This window comes from Prinia subflava, chromosome 1 (genome assembly GCF_021018805.1).
Source record: "Prinia subflava isolate CZ2003 ecotype Zambia chromosome 1, Cam_Psub_1.2, whole genome shotgun sequence".
In the NCBI taxonomy this organism is placed as follows: Eukaryota; Metazoa; Chordata; class Aves; order Passeriformes; family Cisticolidae; genus Prinia; species Prinia subflava.
In genome coordinates this window covers 82,328,913-82,349,286 of record NC_086247.1, presented here as the reverse complement: position 1 = coordinate 82,349,286, position 20,374 = coordinate 82,328,913, and the positions used below count along the sequence as shown (strand labels likewise).

Genomic DNA, 20,374 nt, shown 5'->3' with positions numbered 1-20,374 from the left:
AAGCTTTTAAAGTGGCTGCTCACTTTCAATTTCCTCAGGAAAAGATAAGACAAGGACCACAATAAAGCCTGTCACAACAATTTTGGAAGCTGTAAAAGCTATGTTTTCCTTTCAAGCAGTTCCTTTGAGCACTCCATGTTCTCAACAATGGTAATTGAATGACAAAGCTTTTACAGCTTCTGAAATGTTTGTCCCTGTTCCCTCTTTACATAGATCAAGGGCAGCAAGAGGGTAATTACTGACTCACTGGCAATACACAGCCCACCAAAAGCTTGGAAATCAGCAGATATGTCATTTTTATGTTCTTTGCCATTAATTTGATAAAACAAATGGATGGAAGAGGACTTTTGAAGTCATTGGCTCTTCTCTTTCATCAGTTACTTTAGAGAAGTTAGTTTTTTCTCTTGAGCTTTCTTTTTAGACTAGCTACCTGCAATGTCGTATAAGGACCGAATATTGACCTGCTTGACCACAGGAGGGTCATTCTTGCTTAGGTATCTCCTTATTGTAATTGCATCTACATTGCCTTTTACTAGGCACTTCTTCATGCCTGCAGTGGTTCAGAGGCTTTTGCCTTACCAGATCTTCAATTCTACCTTGGAGAAACTCAAACAGTACCCATATTGGATGCAACCCATACAGTGCAAACTGGCTGCTTTGCCTCCTAACCCAATGCCCACCCATCCACACTATTCTTCAGCTAGGAAGTGCAGTCTCACCTGCTCTGCAACACTCACAGCATCCATCTGCTTCTCTTATGACACCACTGCCACAGCACTTTCTGCAGAAGGCCATGTCAGATACTTGATCTAAGTTACTGCCCAAATCCTGCCTCTTCTCCCTCTGTTCCTATTGCTGACAGGGACCTTACAACATCATGAGCAGGTTCATTTTTTGGAGGGAGACAGGACATGAGCAAGGTTGCTTCCTCAGCTCCAGCTGCAATTTGTGTTTCTTTAAAGACCATGCAACCATAGCCTGAGACTTTTTAAGATTTGAGTATAAAATGAATGTGCCATGCACATTCATCTTATACTCAAAAATGCACCTGCACAGAAATACTGAGTGAGTTTATGGTTAAAGTGACATGTTTGACAGCTGGTTTGCCTGTGTGGTGATGGCAATAAAATTTAGGACAGCCTAGTGCACAGATTATTAGGGACGATGGGAAACTCAGTCCTGCTCAAAACAAAGGCCTCAAAACCCACTAAAGATCATTCATTTAGTCTTCATTGTGGGAGGAGGCTCACATGCCTACAGCTTCCTCAGCACCAGGGCACCACAGAGGAAGTTTAACAGCCAGACTTGGCAAACTCTTCCACTTTCTCTCCATGTCAGCATCCACATCCATCTGCATTTTCAAACCAAGGATTAGCTCTAGGAGAGGGCTCCCTTTTCCAGGTGCTTGACTGGTTTCATCTTTTAAACTATCACATTTGGAAGGTGTCATGACACTTACAAAAACATCACTTGTTGCATTTGCCATCTTGTGTAAACAATGCCCACATTAATACCTACAGTCAAACATAAACTATACTACATTCTTTGATCTAACTCTCAGCCCTCTAGAAACTCTACTGTTCTTTGTATCTAATCTGGGGCTAGGGCATCCAGATAAAAATAATTAAATATTCGGCATCCGTGGTGGTGTGTCTTTGTTAATGTATGTATTTTTAGTCCTTCAAAATGGTTTGCTCTGTACCACCCTCTTTCCTTGCATAGTTGGTTTGGTCCTTATTGTATCCCCTTTTACAGCTGTCACTCTCCCCTTGGATCCACCCTTTGTTCCCGATGCTTCCAAGGCACTGCTCCTACACACCTGTCAATCCTACCCTGTGCCAGTCCCTCCCACTCTGGAAATCCCCTAATCTTTGATGTCCCAGTGGCTGGTTCAAATTGCTCCCCACCTCTTGTGTTCCTCATTGGTCATTGTACTGTAAACCCCACCTTACAATCCTCCCCTAAGTGTACCTAACTGGTACCGCCTCTGAGATATCCCTGTAAGCTGCTCTAAGTCTAGTTAGAGGTCTTTGCCTCTGCCCTTGCTCTGAGTTATGTTTGTTTTGTGTTTCCCTGATAATAAAGTCGATCCTCAGAGTGGCAAGCGGAGCCCGTCCTGTTCTTTATACCCCGATTGCCTGGTGAGTGCTGAGGATGTTCAGGAGCCCGGGAGGAAAGTGTCGTGGCACGCATTGCTTGTGGTCCTGGGGCCATCCTGGGAGGGCGCACCATGGCAGACATCTACATGCAGAAGAGAGAAAAGGAATCTCTGACTTCAAATTTGCAATCTGCAATGCAGAAAAAGCAAAAATGTTTAGCAAGTCATCTGAGTGTCACACATATACAGGTTCAGTTGTGATTCCCATCTTTGGGTCAAGCCTATACAGCCTCTTATGACAATAAGCAGAGTAGTGTGACGTTAACAGTAGGTTGCAAAAAGAGGCTATAAAAGACTCTTGATTACTGAAGTATGGCCCTCTACCTTTGATTAGATAATCTAACCTCTGCATACAATTATGTCTGTGATGAAAACATGAGTGAGGCAATTTTGAAGTGATACTGGAAATGCTATTTCAATAAGTCACCAGAGGGAAGCTTCCCTTTTTTCTACATTACAACATGCTACTTCAACCCAAAGCAAACAACAGCATCAAATGAAAGGCTGAAATATGGAGAACAAAAGTTCGCTAGAACTACTGGTGCTCTCAGCATTCAACTCTGAGTCAGTGCCCCAAGCCATCCAAAACAAATCTCTGGAGAGTGCTGAACTCTTCTTGATATCATTCACTGCTGTTAAACATTAGTCCCATTTGTGTGATAAATAAGTGCTAATAACTACTTGCCTCACCCAGAAATTAAATAGCTTTTGTAGTAAGCACTGGGAAATGCTACAGAAACAGAATAAAGTTTTTCGAATGAGGTATAAGAAGAGGGAAGGTGGAAGGGAGGAAAAAATACCTGAGACTAAGTTCTTCACCCAAATAACCAAAGAGTAAAGTAGAAATTTGGTTAGTAGAGAGAACAACAAAAGGTAAGACACAGGACAGTGTGCAGGTTTGAACAGTAGAAGAGCAGTGTGTACAGAAGAAATAAAGAAAACCTCAACCTTTATAAATACAGGAGGATCACGTCTAGGGTGGAAAGAATGTTAGACATTTCAAAGCACCAGTGGATTATTAATAATGAGACTGGACTGCAAAAACGTCATTGAGTCAAATAATTATGGCCAGAGGACTAGGAACCAAAAGCTGTCCTGGCTTCAACAGACAAGTCTTACACCCAAGGGACTTTCCTGCCTGCTATTAATTCTGTGTGCACTTCTCCAAAGGGAAAGCAGCTGTCCTGACTCCCTGCTGCTGGCATCACAGAATGGGGCTCTGGGGACACTTCTTTCCCTGGGATACATCTTCTCAGTTGTCAGGGAGTTCCTGGAGCGTAGTTCCTTGATTCAGTTTCCTAGCTGATGCTATGGATCATGCAGAGAAGTGAAAACACTGCAGGGCTGCTCTCTCACTGATGTGCTAAACTATCGATTCACACATATCTGGAGTTTTAAATTATGTAAATCAGTAATCTGCCTGTAATTGAGCTAGGTGTGACAGAGAGACCAAGACCATTAGAGAGCAATGCTGCTACTGCAGCAATTTGGAAAACTGGTACTGCTTACAAATGGTCTGCACATCAGACATCAGTATACAGTCATCTTTCTCCTTGGTGTATGAATGAAGACAGTTCAATCAGCACACACACCTACCAGCAGCTGAAAAAAACAAATCAAAGTTGCTAATAGCATATTAACAGAAGCTAAATTTAAAAATTGTGCTTTAGAATGATACAGACCTATCAGTAACACCAGGAATATGAAACAACTACTAAATAAACCATTTCTGCAAGGGAAAAATGGAGTATTTTGATGTGGTGCTCATAGTACTCAGACATTTAAGAAAATTTATACATTTTAAAACAGTCCTTTATGCCCACAAGTTCTTATAACTACAATAATGTAACATTTTTTATTCTAATAATTGGGATGATATAGCTATACTTTCAAATAGAGTTTTTTCAAAAAGTAAAACCCAAATGACATTGGGAAGGATTATTCATGCTTCTAGTAAAAATGCAACAATGTGTGTTGCACCCAGAAATATTCCCTACTAAATCTCACTAAGACATGCAGTTAAAGTACTGTCCATAATACAGCAGTAGCCATAAGGTTTTTGTGTAAAATATGCTTTGAAATAGACTTAAATAGAATCAGGCAACCTGCACTCATCACAGAATTATGAGTTTCTCAAGTTGTTCAAGGTGACAATTACTTTGAATAATGAAGATATGAGGATTTAAAATAAAAACAATAGTATGGTGATATTTAGATAAATATTTTTACTAAATGCTAAAATTAAAAGTATTAAAGGTATTTTAAGCCAGCTTTTTAATAGTGGGCTTTATTGTTTTGTTGGCATTTAATTTTTCATTAAAAAACTGGAAACAAATTAATTTCCCTCAGCTTTTATTTTTAACTGAGACAAATTCTTATCAAAAAGTCTGTGATCGAAATTCAGAAGATTGCTCTTTGAGTGTAAACATTTTTTCCTATTCTGGGAATTATAGGACAAATATAGCAGAAAAATTATACCAGAAATCAGAATGAAAAAGTGATAGGATTTTTTCATTAATCTCTATTTAGAACAGTTAAGTGAAGTTATTTTCATCTTTTAACGAATTTCAGTCATGTCATGGTTGAAAAACACTTTCTCACAGTCATCTTCAATTTCTAAAGACAAAGTAACATTAAAGAAATTTATCTTTTAGCATTCCTAAAAGCTTCAGTTAATTTTTGTTCCCTCATATAAAAAGAATAAAAAAAAGACTGTACCAATTTCTCATGTGTCATTATTTTTGGTCAAAAATTCTAATATTTGCCTGAATTCTTCATACCAAAATGTGCCCAAAGATACCTTTGCAAGGTTGTTTAAAGAAAATACTTAGTCAAAAATATGACATGTTTGCTGCTTACAAAGTAATTTCTTTAATGTTTTAGGCTGTCACTACTCCTCTACACAACATTTACTCCAAAAAAGCACTCCAGATTTCATTTTGCAGGTAAAATCTGTAGTTTGCTCAGAGAATATTCATTTTTAAAAGCTTTAAAATATTTTAAAAATATTAATTTTTAAAATATTTCTTCTGCACTTTTATTGAGCCCAAAAGATTCCTTTGGGGACTTTAACTTTTGTTTAGCAACAAAATTAGATTAAAAGTTATTTATTGTAGCCCAAAGCAAAAATGAATTCTTTTCTGTAATTCAAAACAATGTGAAGCATTTGGGGATGCTTCAGGTCCAAATAGGATTGGCACAGAACTGTGATGCCTCCAGAAGAGACTGTAAGCTGATTTACCATGGATTTGCCTCTGCTTTATTCCACTCCTTGTTTTCCTCACTGAGTGTATCTCTTGGGTAGACTGAGGGAACAAGTGCCTTGTAGAATCTCTCAGAAAGCCTCATCAAGAAATAATATACAAGGTAAAAAAAATAAAAGTGGAGAAAGAAAACTAAATCAATGCCAAAATGACTTGTTATTTTGTAACTTCTCTTTAACCACCATCAAAGACTTTGAGATGCATTTAAAACCATTGTAAGAATAATAATAATAAAAAAATCTTTGAAAGTCTAAAGGGTTTTTTCTGCCCTCCATTTTTGGAGGATGCCAGTTCTTGGAAAAAGATTTCTTAGAACTGAAGCTTGCAGGGAAGGTTTCCCAGACTATGCTTGCATTGTCTTCAAGATAAGAGACCTTAGCACAAGAGCCACAGGTCAAGGTAAGTGTAACCACTGTGGGGAACCATTTGGAAATACAGATGTTCTGCAGGAACCTTTCTATGGCCTTCTGTGATGGAGTGGTCACATCAGTGGACAAGCAAAAGACTCCAAAAGGAAATTTTGTGGCTTCTGTAAGACCTTTGACACAATCCCTCACAACATCCTTCTCTCCAAATTGGAGAGACATGGATTTATGGGTGGACTGCTAGATGAATAAGAAATTGGTAGGAGGGTAGTGGTCAATGGCTCAGAGTTCTGGTGGACATCAGTGACAAGTGGTGTCCCTCAGGGGTCCATACTGAGATCAATATGGTTTAATGTCTCCTCAGTCACATGGACAAAGGGATTGAGTGCACCCTCAACAATTTTGCAGATGACACCAAGCTGAGTGGTGCTGTTGGCATACCTGAGGGACAGGATGCCCCTTGAAGCTTGAGAAGTGGGACCATGGGAATCTCACGAGGTTTAACAAGACCAAATACAAAGTTGTGCATACCTGGGTCTGGACACCAAATACTTTTGTACACAGAAGATGTTTGAAAACAAGACGCAATTTAAACCAAACTGTTTTGCTTATTCTGTTGGAAAGCAGAATTCTCAAGCATAAGTTATGTTTCCATCTCTCCAGGAGTGTGCCACACAGCATCTCAAGGCTGATAGGACATTTTCCAGTCACTGCTGCTTTAGTAGACACATGACACTCAACACCTTTCTCTGCTTCCTCCTATTTGAACATTTCAAAACTGCTTCCTTTTATGAGGAGTTTTAAAACTCTCTGTCTTGTTTTTTGACTACTGTAACTATAGGCTCATTAAATAGAAGTGTAAAATATGACATGAGATGCAAAATAACTATATTTTTATTAATACAGTAATAAGTATAAATCATGATAAATATATTTTAATGTCATCTGTATATGAAAGCTTGGGTGGCCTATTCCCTTTTATGGTGAGCAAGATGACTACTTGACTCATAACAGTAAAATTACCTTCTTTTCAAGCAGATGTCAACTCACAGCAAATCACATGAACTAGAGGTCACAGAGGCAGTGGTGAGAATATTAAAAATATGTCTAAGATGGACTGAAATTAACTGGAAAGAAATCCATGGATGAAACAGTAAAAAGATAACTAAGGAAAAAGGGAAGGGAAAGATTTCTCAAAATATTAATGTGTTGCAGAGAATGAAATTTTTTGTTCTTGTTTTCCCTTTGACCCAAGTAGTCAAATCTTCCAAATTCCCTTGTAAAATTTCAACCCAAAAGCCATGAAAATGTGTGAGGCTGGTTTGTGGCTTTCTGTTATGCAGTTATTCAATACAATGCTTGTTTTCTTCAAAGCATCACTTATAAGCAATTACTAAGTTTGTTTTTGGAAACATTCCTAGAGAGGAGAAAACAATGCAGGTTTTTGAGGTGTATCTTAAACACCATCTGATTTAATTTTTCTTATACATCACTTCAGAAGTTAGCAAGGAGTTGACCCCTTTCCTTGTAGATCAGTACTAACAAACCCCCACATTTTCTGCTCTAAGAATAAAATTAAAAAAAAACCCTAATAACATAACTGGAAACCCAGGCCAGCAGCAAACAGCCTTGGAGGCATAAGCTGGAATTTAAGGAGTCATGGAGTAGTTATCCAAGCTCAACCAAACTCTGACGTGGAAAATCATACAGCACCACCTTGTGAACTTCCCTAAAAACACTCTTAAAAGGGACTGATACAGTTGGCAGCACAGACTTAGAGCATGACTAGGAAAATGAGTGAAGGCTTTGAAGGTTGGATTCAGAACGCCTATTCCAGATGAAAGCATCTCTTAAAAATAGTAAAAATGGATTCAAGTAGTACAGAAATAATGCAGGAATCAATGAACCTTGGAAAAGTTACCTGTGAGTATATTGAGTACGCAAACAAATACCACAAGTGTTACCAAAGTCCTTCACCACAGTAGATGTCAGTAATTCTTCTAAATAATAGCCAAATCTTTGAAACTTCTGTATTTCTGCCCTCCAGGGAATGGGGCAACCCTACATCAGTAGAGCCACTGACAACATCAACAACCAGCTCTGAATTAAATGGCAAAACCTTTCTGACAGCTTTTGCTACTTCAATCCAAGAGCAAATACACCTGATTTGGAGGCAATAAAAAACTGAATGTACAGCCACTGCATCCCTCACACACAAACAGAGAACACCATAACCAAAATATTTTTACAGAAGAGGAAGCCTTCAATCTTCAGTCAAAAATCCACTTATGGTAAAGGTATCACCAGAGAAGAAAACACTGGCAACAGCTCCAGCTGTTCTATTTGAAGGGTTCATCTATTACCTATAAGAAAATCAGTGGGCCAAAAATATGAACTGAAAACTTCCATACCTTCTCTGAACTTTTTATGACCAGGAGGCTTTGCTCTTTACTCTCCTTACTAAAAGTCACAACAGTGTTAGTGAAACACTAACTTTACTAAGAGGGAACAAAAATTAATCCGATTTCCCCATATTCATGTGATGGCAAACTGTGAAGATCTTATTAAGAAAAAAATCTGAGACAACAAGGATACCTTTTTTTGCCTCTTAAAAGCCAAGTTTTTTATTTTTCCTCTTTTCCCTGTATACATTTTTTTCAGTGTTCCAGTCTGATTTCTCACTGTTACTTTAAAAAAGATAAGTGGCCATAATTGCACATTATATGCCAGGGAAGATTTTAGCAATGTTTTGTAAAAGGACAGTGTACTTCAATACTCCTTATCTTTGTAGAAATAATACATGTCTCATAGCCTAGAAGTACATTTGGCTTGACTCTTGTGGCCCTGTTTTGCAAATTACAGTTCACAGTTAATTCCTCAACTGTCTTCTAGCATTTTATTTTTATTTCAGTGAAACCCACTTTTAGGTCTCCTTTGACTCTTTGTCCAAGTGCTGCACTACTTTCTACTTTCTGTAAATTAGTAACTTTTCATACATATAACACCAAATCCTTTGCCAAAGGCAGCACGGATTGCATTGGTTCAGTTCCTTTGCCAGTAAAATAGGGTTTTTTTCCTAAACAAAAGAAAGATAACAGGCAAAGAGTTGTGCTGAACTCCTGCTCCTTCTTACTCTGTTCTTTATGTCTTTAATTACTCTTATGTTTATAATTTGCTTTTAATCTTCGTGAGCTGTTGAGGTCAGATTGAGAGGCCCATAGACAGAGAAATGACATTGTCACCTGGCACAGTGCACAGTGCACCTTGGAGCAAGGGTTGCATTTAGAAGTCATCAGACATAGAGGGTGCTGTTGCACTGAACATCCAGCCCTGATCTTTGTGCGGCTCTGAAACCAGACATTGTCTTTTTACTGGGTCTTATAGCTAAAACTCAGGATATTTATTGTCATTTACTAAATAATAATAAAAAATACTACTAAAAATCACTTCATTTAAAAAAAATCTTCACATTCATTCTTTTAAAAGTGGAGATGACATCTTCCTGGTTTTAGTAGTAATCAAATTTCTAGTTTATAAGCCTGCAAAGAAAACATTCATTTCAGTGCCTGATACCAGCTGTAAGTTTTAAGTACAATAAGAATTGTAAGATTGACTCATGTTGTAACAGTCTAACCCGGAGACTTTTTGTTGGTCTGTTTTTTAACCACGAAGCATCAAGAACAAATTCGTCATTTTCTGTTTCTCTTGCAGAAGTCAGTGCTATTAATATTTCCCTCAAAGCAGAAAAAAGTGTCAGGTTAATAGATGGGTGACTTAAAGGAAGGAAACATTTTCAAAATATTTTTCAATTTTTTTTTTTTTTTTTTTTTTTTTTTTTTTTTTTTTTTTTTTTGGTGTGTGTGTGGAGAGTCTAGTTTTAATATGAGGATTTCAATAGGCACATTATTACTTTCAGGTCGTCTTGCTCAGGTTTCTGGTATATTCCTTCACTATCAGTATCTGGGTGAAGAAATAAAAAGTGAGTTAATCAGCTTCTGCGAGCAAGAGATGTCTCTCTTTCTTTATATTGTAGGTTGAAGATGGCTTAAAAGTCCAGGCACCTGTGCAATATTTAGAAGCCTCAGACTTTGGAAATTTTTATCTCCAAGGCAGGGGAGAAGAGGGAAGTAGTAGGTTCCCCTTGCTTCTCTATCCTCTGCCCAAGTAACATGCTTGTGGAGAAGAATTTGAAATACATAGCTGGCTAAAATGTTAAAAGCTTAGCCTTAAAGGCTAGACAGTGAGTAGAGAATCAAAAACTCATTTGAAAACACATTCTTTGCTACTCCCACTCCTAATTATTTTTGGGTTGGCTTTATGACAGTCAGTAGGAACAAGTGCTGTCTGAACACTAGACTGGCAGGACTGAAAATCCAACCTTCATATTATTAATGGATTTAATTTCTTCTTAAAGAACAAAAGATTCTGTCTCACATTCTCTTTTTTAAAAAAGCTTTCTCTTTTTTATTTCCCTGAAGGAAAAAAGATGCTGACATCCTCTGAGTAATGAAAACTCGTGCTGTGTTTATGATGTATTACAAATTTTGTCTGATCCTAGTTTGGTGTTGCAGGTTGGCAGCACATACGTGAGTTCCAAAGAGAAAGAAAGGACACTGCAGTACAATGCTCACAGCTCTCCTCTTAGGGGCTCGTAGTGCAGTGATGAGAGCAGTGAGAACAGTATGGCTGGATAAATTGTCACCCCACTGGGCTTTGTTGATTTGCATCCTTGGTAGAGATTTTGCCAGGAAGATATGTACTTGTGCATTGAGGTTTGAGTTTTTCTTTGGTTGGTTGGTTGGTTGTTTTATTCTGTTGCTGTTTGGGTTTGGTTGGTTGATTTTTATTTTTTTTTTAATTTAAATAAATGCTATATGAAGAACAGAATGAAACTACCTTTTTAACTGGCAGATTCATATTCTTTTCTGTACTGGTGTAGATATAAAGAAACAAAAGGGAGCCCTGACTGACCCATGCTAGGAAAAATTGATAGAAGTACATCAGCTAAAGCAGTCCCTGGGGAACCACTGATGTCACATTTTCTGAAAGGAAACAGGAACAGAGCTTACCTACCACAAATTTAGATCACAAGCTCTCTGGGACATGAACTTCACCCATTTGAGTGTCCATCCCCTTTCATCACACATCTCAATGATGACAGAAATCTTTTTCAAACCACACTGTAAAAAGTGATTTAATACCAGAGATTCAGTTCAGTGGATTCAAGACCAGCACAGTACACTTACACATAGAATACACATACAGTGCTTAAATTGGCACAAATACAATGTCAAAACCCAAAGTCAAATTTTGAAAGCATTAGAGCCTCGATTGTTTAATTGGACCAGCATGATCAGTGAGGTGAAAGAAAATGCAAAAGAAATGTGTGGCAAATCGAACTTCACTGCCAGAGTCAGACAGACACAATTTCTATTATGAGATTTTGAAATATGCATTTTGATGTCTGGTTGCTGGGAATAATGGAAAGTTAAAGATGACTCAGTTCCAGAGAACTAGTTGATTATGAGTTTTTTTAGAGTCAGCTGAAATCATGAGCTGTAAGATCTGAAAACTGAGGTTTGTCCATCAAGGCAAAAGATCATTTTTAAGCATGATAAAAGAACCCAAATGGCTGTAGAGATGACAACTCAGTAATAATTTGTAACTGGAGAACAGCAGTTCAACACACTGAGATGAGCATTTACAAGCTTACAAGCACTTTAACTGCAATAAGCTGACTCACTAGCACTGATGCATTCTCCTCTAAACCAAATCAGAAAACAAAGGCCAGGCTGATAAAAGATGCTCTGAAGTTCAGCCAAAGGCTTTGAATCATGGCGGAGCTGTTATCCTGCTGGTATTCCTGTGACAGAACTGTAGGCTCCAAGTAGCTCCAGTTCTAACCAGCCCTTTTCACCAATACATTACTCCAGACAATTGTCTGAGAGCAAGTCAGTCCAAGTGTGATACTCTTTTGGAGCCCAGTCTGACCTAAGCTGGAGAGCCAGTGAGCTGAGCCACATCCTCAGCTTTTCTCTTACTCTGTGGCAAGACAGGTCTGCTTTTTCCATCTGAGCTGAGACAACAGCGAGCCTTGCTTGACATTCTGTTCCCATTTCAAGAAATCTCCCAGACTGTTGGTCTCTCCCTAACCTCTTGTCTGATCATTGCCATTTGACCCTGGCTTCGGTGAATAATCAAGTTTTCACTGATGTGTCTGATGTCCTGTTTTGTTTGAAGTGGTAGATCTTGCCAGCACTTCAACATTCCATGGAATTGCTTTAATGCCTCCTCACTCATCTACCTGCCTTGCACATAACCTGCAATCGTATCTCAGTTCCCTGTAATTTGCATCTGAGATAGGATCAGTTTCCTTTCATAGGTTCATTGTCTTTCACTGTGTTTCAATACAGTTTTGCATGTTTATGCCAGCTATAAATATGGAATGCAATTAAATCTCTAATATAACTATCACCTGTGATAAAATATTTTCATGAGTAATGTCTCCTCTCTCATCCTTGCTGCTCTAGGAAAGCAGTTTACTTATACAAGTGGATTGGGAGGATTTATTGTTGGTCTGGGAGTTTTTTCTCACTTTGGGGAAAGATTTTTTTTCTACGTCTCCCCTTGACCCTGCCATTCTTAAGCTGCAAACCGATAATTTATTCTTTCCTCCTCTTTTGTATGTAACTGGTGGAGGAGGGATGTTGATTTCCTTATTTCTCATCCACCTTTGGATGTCTGGCCCAGCCTAAAATATCTTCAATTATTGTGAGTCTGCAATTTGACTTGGCAGCCCCACTGCTTTTCAATAGGTGCAGTTCCCTGCCTAATGTTAAACTTAAGCAATAACTGCAGGAATGTCACTTCATGGCTTTGTTCTGCCTGCAGTGGCTAATTGCAGGGGACACAATCTGTAGCTAACCACCTCTTTTTTATACTTCTTCACTAATATCAAGCCTGTCGTTTCTGTAGAATGAATGTTCCCAGTTTCATCAGCTTTGATCACACTGGAATCAATTTTCGGTTTTCTTTTTCATTCAGGTGCAAATGGCATTCAAAATAAATACCCTTTCAAACATGATCTTGGACCACAGAGCACATGGCAAAATAATTCCAGTTGCAAGAGCTGTTTAAGTATCTAGAATTTCCACCCCAGAATTGTTTTCAGCATCTTCAAAGACCCTTATTTTACCCAAACTGAGATGGAAAAATTAAAATACTGGATTGGTGTGAGGAATGGAAACATCTAGAAAACACAATGAGTCAGAACTGACCCTGCAATGTATGATTTGGATTTACTGAGTTAAAAAAAGGCTCTCCTTTGTGTCTGGGTTTTGAAATTGGTTCTCTATGCCCACATTAATAAAAGCAGTAATTCAGGGACTTTGGGCCAATTTCCCACTTCTACCAGCCAGACTACAGCACTTGAACTGAATAAAAACTCTTGGTGAACTTTAATAACACAATAATATTGAAAAAAACACAGATACTGCCAGAAAAGAATGTATAGCTGTAAACAGCTCTGCCTTTGCTTCACTGCAAGCAGGACCAGCAATAAAAACATGTCCTGCTGGGCACTGAACCCTGCTCTCCCAGCTTCCACATCCAGAGAAAATAACAAACACATTTTGATGATATGATAATGATAACACATCCTTAAGGAAAATTATTCACACAGTAAATCTGGGGGAGAAACCAGCCAGAAACCGGAATGGGGTGCTGGGGATATTCCCCACACTTGAGCTTTAGCTACAGTGGGGAGTGTGGCTGTCTCCTCACTGCTTTCTTTTTATCATTAAAACTCTGACTGAGCATCTGTGAAAATCTTAGTGTGATGCATTTAATTTTTTGAGGAGAAACTCAGATATCTGCCTGGAGAAGGTAGTTTCTGACACCTAGGATATCCTCATTTTTGTCATTCATAAGGATTCATGTGAATTCCTAAGGATTCACATGAACTGGTAGTTATTACAAATAAAAAAGGTGTGTAAATATAAAAACAATTTATTTATTGAGTTTTCATCATCTTGCTGAAATCAATATAGCCATGAATGTAAAAAGTCATAGGAACCATACTACATATAGCTTCACAGAACCTTAGTTAATGGAGACCCTTCTCTGATTTTCAGGAAAGTTCTTTTGAAAATATTTTTATTTTGCTTTTCTTCACAGAGAAAGAAACCCTCTGTGTCGTGGGCATTTTTAATCTAAAGTAACTTTAAGATAAATTTAACAGGATACTTCTGTCCTCCTCCAACCTTTGTTACATCCCCAATGTTAAAAGTCCAGAGTAGGACAAGCAATAAAACTTCCTAGGGGCCACTGACTGGAGGATACATTTAATTTCTTCTAAATAAGGTAGGTACTGTTGCTGGGTCCGTATCACTCTGAGTATTAGTTTAAACTTGAAAGGGATTACTAGCTCAAAGTTAGCCCTAGTGTGGAACCCAGAGGTTTGGACTCTGGGGAGACTGTCTGCCATCTGACTCCTTTGCTCTGCATGAATGAATGGTATGTTTATATTTAAACACTTACTTGGTTACCTGGTCTGTCTCTTTGATTCCACAGGAGGGGGTTACCCTCAAAAAAAACAGGCTGGAGCTTGCTGTAGCTGGAGAAATCTCAGCATGTCTTGTGTAAGAGAGTTTTATCTCCAAGCTGTCTGTTAAGAGCCAGGACACAGGAACCTGCTTAGTTCAGTACGTACCCACGTAACTGGGTCACACAAGAAGAAATAAAATCAGTAGAGTCTGAGCTGTCTGGTTTGTGGGTTTATTTCATACAAAAAGAGACAGTAGGTACTACCCTCCTGGGCATTCTGAGTCCTAACTGTAATTTACTCAGCAAAGTCACACTTGTTTAGCTAAATGGCTTCCACAAAAGGCATATCATCTGATTTGATCATATACCAAGAGATGACAGATCTGCTGTTCTTATTTGAGATCTCTTACACTGTTTGATTAGTCCTTTAAGAAAGTTAGTCATCAGCTTTGCTGAAATTTCATTTTAGAAAGTGCTATCAAAATCTATTTATCCCTTGTACTTCTTGCACACTACAATGAAGAACTTACAATTTTTAATTTTCTAAATTCTTTTGCATTTTCTTACTGTAGAATTAGGCAATAAATACTTAAAATTGCTTTTTGCTTTCTCTTTGACAAACTTTAGAACAATCTATTAAGCTTTCTCTGTAAGAACTGTTTGACAGCAGTCAGATCACTTTATCCATAATTTCTCCACCTTTCTCTGCTGCCTAGAGAAAACGACAGTGAGAAAATACATAATAAGGAAATTGCATTTCCACCAAATTTTAAAAGACTTTTGAAGAGAAATACAACTAAAACACCAAAAGCATGCTTGTTTTACATGTTATGGTGACGTGAATGGTCTAGTACAAAACAGTTAAATCTCGGGCTTTATGCACTTTTTCTATTGACTCATTTCTTTGTTTTTGCAAGCAATAAGTCTTGCTTCTTATTAGGTTTAGAGGTAAGCAGCAAAAATTCACTACTGTGAATTCTTGTCTCAATCAAAACCAACTCTTCAAATACTTAGGAAAAATGGTGTGACAATGTCTTGGTTTTAGCAGTGTAGAATCCAATGAGAACAGTTTAAAAGTCTGTTCTAATCTATCCTTGATATGAAAGTAATAGAAGATTTTGTAACATTTCTAAAGAAAAGACATTGGCACCCTTTTCCATTCATATGAAGACTGCAGTGTCTGTTTCATGTCGGATACAAAATAAAAGTTATTATTTGTCACACAGTGCTCTAATGAAATAAACTGGATAACACAGCTACGTAGACTTGGGGACCGACAGCCAGAAGGAGAGGCTGACACATTCTGTGCTCTCCTTCTCCACTCGGTTCCACTTGAGAGAAGCCAGACCTGCAGCTATGGGGACCTGGGGTGTGGGACCCTCTGCTGATGAACAAACACCCTTTCAGACAGAAGCTGTGAGTAGAGCTGGCTCCCCACCAGTCTGCAGCTCCTGCAGCAAACAGAAAATCAGCAGCTACAGTGCACCTCAGCAAGGCATCCTGCACCCTGGCACTGGCCTGGGGGACAGCCCTGTGGTGAAATCAGGTCTGCAGGCAGGAATGAGGCAATCCTGAAGACTAAGAAAAGCCCATTCCCTCTGCCTCTCTGACCTCACTGGATCCTTTGAAATTGCAGAGAATACTTGCCAATACAAATTGGCAGATTTCATTTCACAAAACTCATGTGAGTTAATTCTGCTGTAAATGTTTCTCCACCACATTGGAAAGAAGTCACGAGCATTTGATAATATACATGAATTGCATATCCATGCCCTGCTTCTACATGGTTATTAAAAACACAGTCTTGCACTTCACACCCTACTGAATGCTGACATTGTTACAACCTGATACCCTTTCTGCTTGAGGACTAGGGTAGCTTGAGATCTAACTAGCCTGTGCCACTGAAAATCTAATTACACTTGTGCTTTTTCTTGCCAGAGCTGCCGGCAAGTTGAAACCTTTGGCAGGTGTTTCATTTCCATAACTACTTGTGCTGTGCTGTGTCTCCTGCTGTGAGCCCACACAGCACCTCTTGTCTGATGATTGCAGTGAGAGAGACTCGCTGAGGTGCCTTCCCTGCCTCCTGTGATCTCTGCTGCTGAAATAAACAGCCTGGTATGCGGCAAGCTCACTTTCTGCTTGTTTGTGGATAGGAGCATGGCAAGGGTTCTCTTGCAGAGAGCAAGTAAAATTTGTACTGCTAGGAGATAATTTCTCTCGTGTCAGAGCTGACAGGGCAGAAGAAACAAGAATGCTTTCAGGTGCACAGATATCCTTTAAAGTGTAACTGCATTGAATTAGCTTCAGTCTCTCAGCATTATTTATAAAGGAAGGGTCAGACTTACAGAGAGGATGATGTGAAGAGCACTTGTCTAGGATTGTAGCTGCTGATTCTAGCACACATGACAGTAGTGTAAATAGGAAAGTGAACTGTGTACAGCAGAAAAACTGCAGGATGACAGTTCTGTGTTTCCTTGAGCTTTTTTTTTTTTTGGGGGGGGGGGGGGGCGGGGTGGGGAGCGAAAAAGGATGACAACACAGGGTGCTGAAATTTGTTTTCTCAAAACAAGTTGTTTGTATTAAAAGTCCAGACAGCCGCAAAGACCATGTGACTTAAGAAATGTTCTGCATTCTCTCATCAACAATAGTTGTAGGGTTGAGCTGTTTGTTTGCTCTGACTCTTTCTGGGAGAACCAAGGGTAACCCAAGAGTCGGGCAGGCGTGGAAGCAGGCACGAAGGCAGGCAAATCTCCTAAAAACTCAGCTGGTTACAGCTTGCTCTGCAAGTGTGGCCCAATAACAGCCCATTTGCACATTTAACAGATTCAGGCAATTTACCAATCACCTGGCAGTGCCAAGAGCAGTACTTGGGGCTGCTTGGTAGCTGCTGTTTCAGTTCTCAATTAAAAAACAGTAGTAAATGCTGCTTTGGTATAAATGTGTGGAGAGAGACCAGCTGGAAGCACCATGGGGTTTGATAGTCTGCCTGGGCCCTCCTCTTCCTTCTCAGTAGAATCTGCACATGGGCCTCGGATGATGTGGTGACCACAATTGCAGAAGCTCCCACCAAGCTGGTTCTTCCCCCAGGTAGGGACCCCAGCTGGGTGATTGCCACCAGCTGTGTGTTCATCCAGGCTCTCAAGGAGCTGGCTGTTCAATAAAGCTGCATCAGGACACCACTAGCACAATAACCTTCCTGATATCCCCTCTCCCCAGCAAACGCCCCTCCCCACACTGAATTGCTAGAAGAAAGATGAGGAGTTCTGAGTGGCAGAGCCATCCTCTCATCAGCTGGTGTCTGTTGCTGGTGATTTCAAGCTGTTGGTATCAGTTTTGAAGCTAGGACTGTCTTTTTTTTTTTTTTTTTCCTATGTATGGATTGCAGGTTCTCCTCTCCTCTTATCCTTGCTTTCCTGTTCCTTTTTTCCTTTGATATTTCTCCTCTCTTTCTTTTATCCAATCCAGCTTCTGCACCCAGAATAAAAATTACTGGGAGGTTTAACCTGGGGAATTATGATTACTTTGCTTGCCTGTTCAGATAAGGCTTATACCTTTAAAAAATACTTATAGCTGCTGGAAGGCACTTAACACAGGGGATTATTTCCAGGTACCTTTGCTGAGCTGCCCTTCAGTGATGGGAAACAAAAGTATCTCATTTTACAGCTGCTAAAATTCTATGCTAAGTCAAATATGCTATGCTAAGTCAAGGAACACTTGCAGGTTTGCTGGTTTACAAAATGCATACACTCTGGCAAGTGAACTGCAGCTCTTGGGAGAAGCAGCAGCAGTCATAGCCCTCTGTACTGGGAAGCAATCTATTCCTGTGGGGTCTGATGTGCTCTCTCAGCACAAGCTCATGGTGATGCTATCTCAGAGAAAAATAGACTGTCTCCCTTTTGCTTTTTCCCTTCTGCAAACAAGTAGGAGGTTTTAAATTTATTTTACTTTTAGTTTCTTTCTTTCTTGTTGGTTTTGTTTGTTTGGTTTAGTTTCTGGGTTTTTTAAAATAATATGTTCTCTTTCATTTTGTTAGAACACTGATGTCAAACTCTTCAATTGCTAAAGAGGTAAGGAATGAGGAAACAGTTTACTATTTCTAAGCAGGCAGAGTGAGTTCTTTCCTGTTGTAGTTGGAAATTTTTATAAAATATTTCAGAAAATTTGACGGCTGATAATAAACTTTAAAAATCTCCTATCTTTATAGGAGAGCCAGTATAAAATTCCCCTCAGTTTTGGGCTGATTACTTTATCACTGTGCTATGTACAGCCTATGTCTAACAAAGCCATTCTCTTTGAATAAAAGGATTTCAAGTAGTGGTAAAGACATGCCACAATCTATTCTCATGCTTATCCACCCTAATTTTTGGAAATACCTATATTTTACAGTAGCAAATGTTCTAGTTTCAGCAATGTGGCAATTGTTTTGTGTAGTATATGAGCGCCCCCTGAAATACAGTGTGTCTCCTTTTGTGTTTAAGTAATTAATTCACTTTTTTTCCTTATTTGTGAAATCTAGTGTTTAAATATGACCCCAAATTTCAATTTTACAAACTACTATTGAAGTGGTTTTTTGAGCTACTGGAATTGTTTGGTCAGAAGCACTATATAATACATTTCAAAGAGCTGGTAAGACAAGTAGAAGACAGGAGGGCTTTCTCAGAACAAAGAAATGTGCTTCAAATTAGGCCTGGTTTTGTTACCATAGCAATGTAATAACACAGCAAAACTCTCTACAGATATTATTCCAAATATTCTAGCTTTGCAGTTTCTCATGGACGTAGAAGGACGAACTACAATTCTTTTCCTTGTCAAATCCCAGAATATGGGAGTCAGGGAGAAGGGAAAATCCTATTTTAGTGTTTCTTCTTTTTAGATTTCTATTAGTAGTTTAAAATATTTTATCACAGGTGATAGTTATATTCTTGATTTAATTGCATTCCATATTTATAGCTGGCATAAACATGCAAAACTGTATTGAAATACAGTAAAAGACAATGAACTGAAAAGTTGTCATAGTTTAGGAATGGCACTCCCCAGTTTAGTGCTGCCACTGAGACTCTCCAAACCAGGTGCTGCTCACTCGCTCCTCGCTGCACACAGGGCTGAGAACACAGGAACAGACAGTGCAGCACCTGTGCCTCTGGCTCAGCCTCTGAATACACAGCAGGGTCCTGTAAGCCTGGACTTGCTGTAGTCACAGAGATCCCACCAGCTCTGAGACCTTCCCAGAGCTGGGGGTAAATTGTGACTGAGTCCTGCTCAGCTGGCTTTTAGCCATTCTACATTTTGTCCAGGTTGCTGGGAGCAGCACCTCATATCCTCATAATCTGATAGTTTTCAGCAATATGAGTTCAGTCTAACGTTCATTATCATCAGGTAAAAATGTCTTTTGTTATGTTTGGGAGCAGAGGAACTGAAATAGTCCTGAGTCACTGAATGATATCCTGTAACAACTTTACGCTGCTTTGAGTACACCTTTGCATCAGCTAAGCAAGTTACATTGTGAGTTTAATAGTGGGGGTTTGTGAATTTGGATTTCTTTCTGTCCCAAATGGATTGTTTAAAACCGTGATGCTTCTGTTTTCCAGTCTTATCAGTGGACTTTTTATAGCCATTTGTTCCTATGGAGATACTGTCTTTCAGTTTAGCTATAACCTGATGCTTAATCTCATATATTTTCATCATCATATCCCTTTTTAGCTCACAATATACTAAGCCAACTCACTCTATCTTCCCCTAAAAAATGGTCTTATTGTTTCTCTAATTCCTTCTCACAGTTGAATAAAAAGGTTGTTTACAAACATGGCAAAATCAGAGCTGTTAATGTTGATGTCAATTGCCCCTCTTCAACCAGAAGTACTTATTTTCATTTATTTCAGGACTATAGAGGCATTTTTCGTCTCTGTGCTTTTTAGGCAACGTGTGATGAAGGCCATACATCCAGATGTTTTCCAATTCAGGTGCTTACAGTTGAGATTTTTACAGTTTGTAAAGACGTTTAATCCACAAACATTTAACCTTCTGTTTGTGTACTTCTGGTCTGA

At 38.9% G+C, this 20,374-nt stretch overlaps 1 long non-coding RNA gene across 3 annotated transcripts in view; it reads right to left on the bottom strand.

The window, feature by feature from the left end:
* Positions 1 to 20,374, bottom strand: part of LOC134552178 (uncharacterized) — a 66,107-nt gene that overhangs the window by 28,878 nt on the left and 16,855 nt on the right. For all 3 annotated transcript variants that reach the window (XR_010080802.1, XR_010080801.1, XR_010080800.1), the window contains exons 2-3: positions 10,860 to 10,966; positions 2,130 to 2,241 (exon numbers count right to left, since the gene is read on the bottom strand). This is a non-coding gene — a long non-coding RNA (uncharacterized LOC134552178). The remainder of the gene's footprint in view (positions 1 to 2,129; positions 2,242 to 10,859; positions 10,967 to 20,374) is intronic.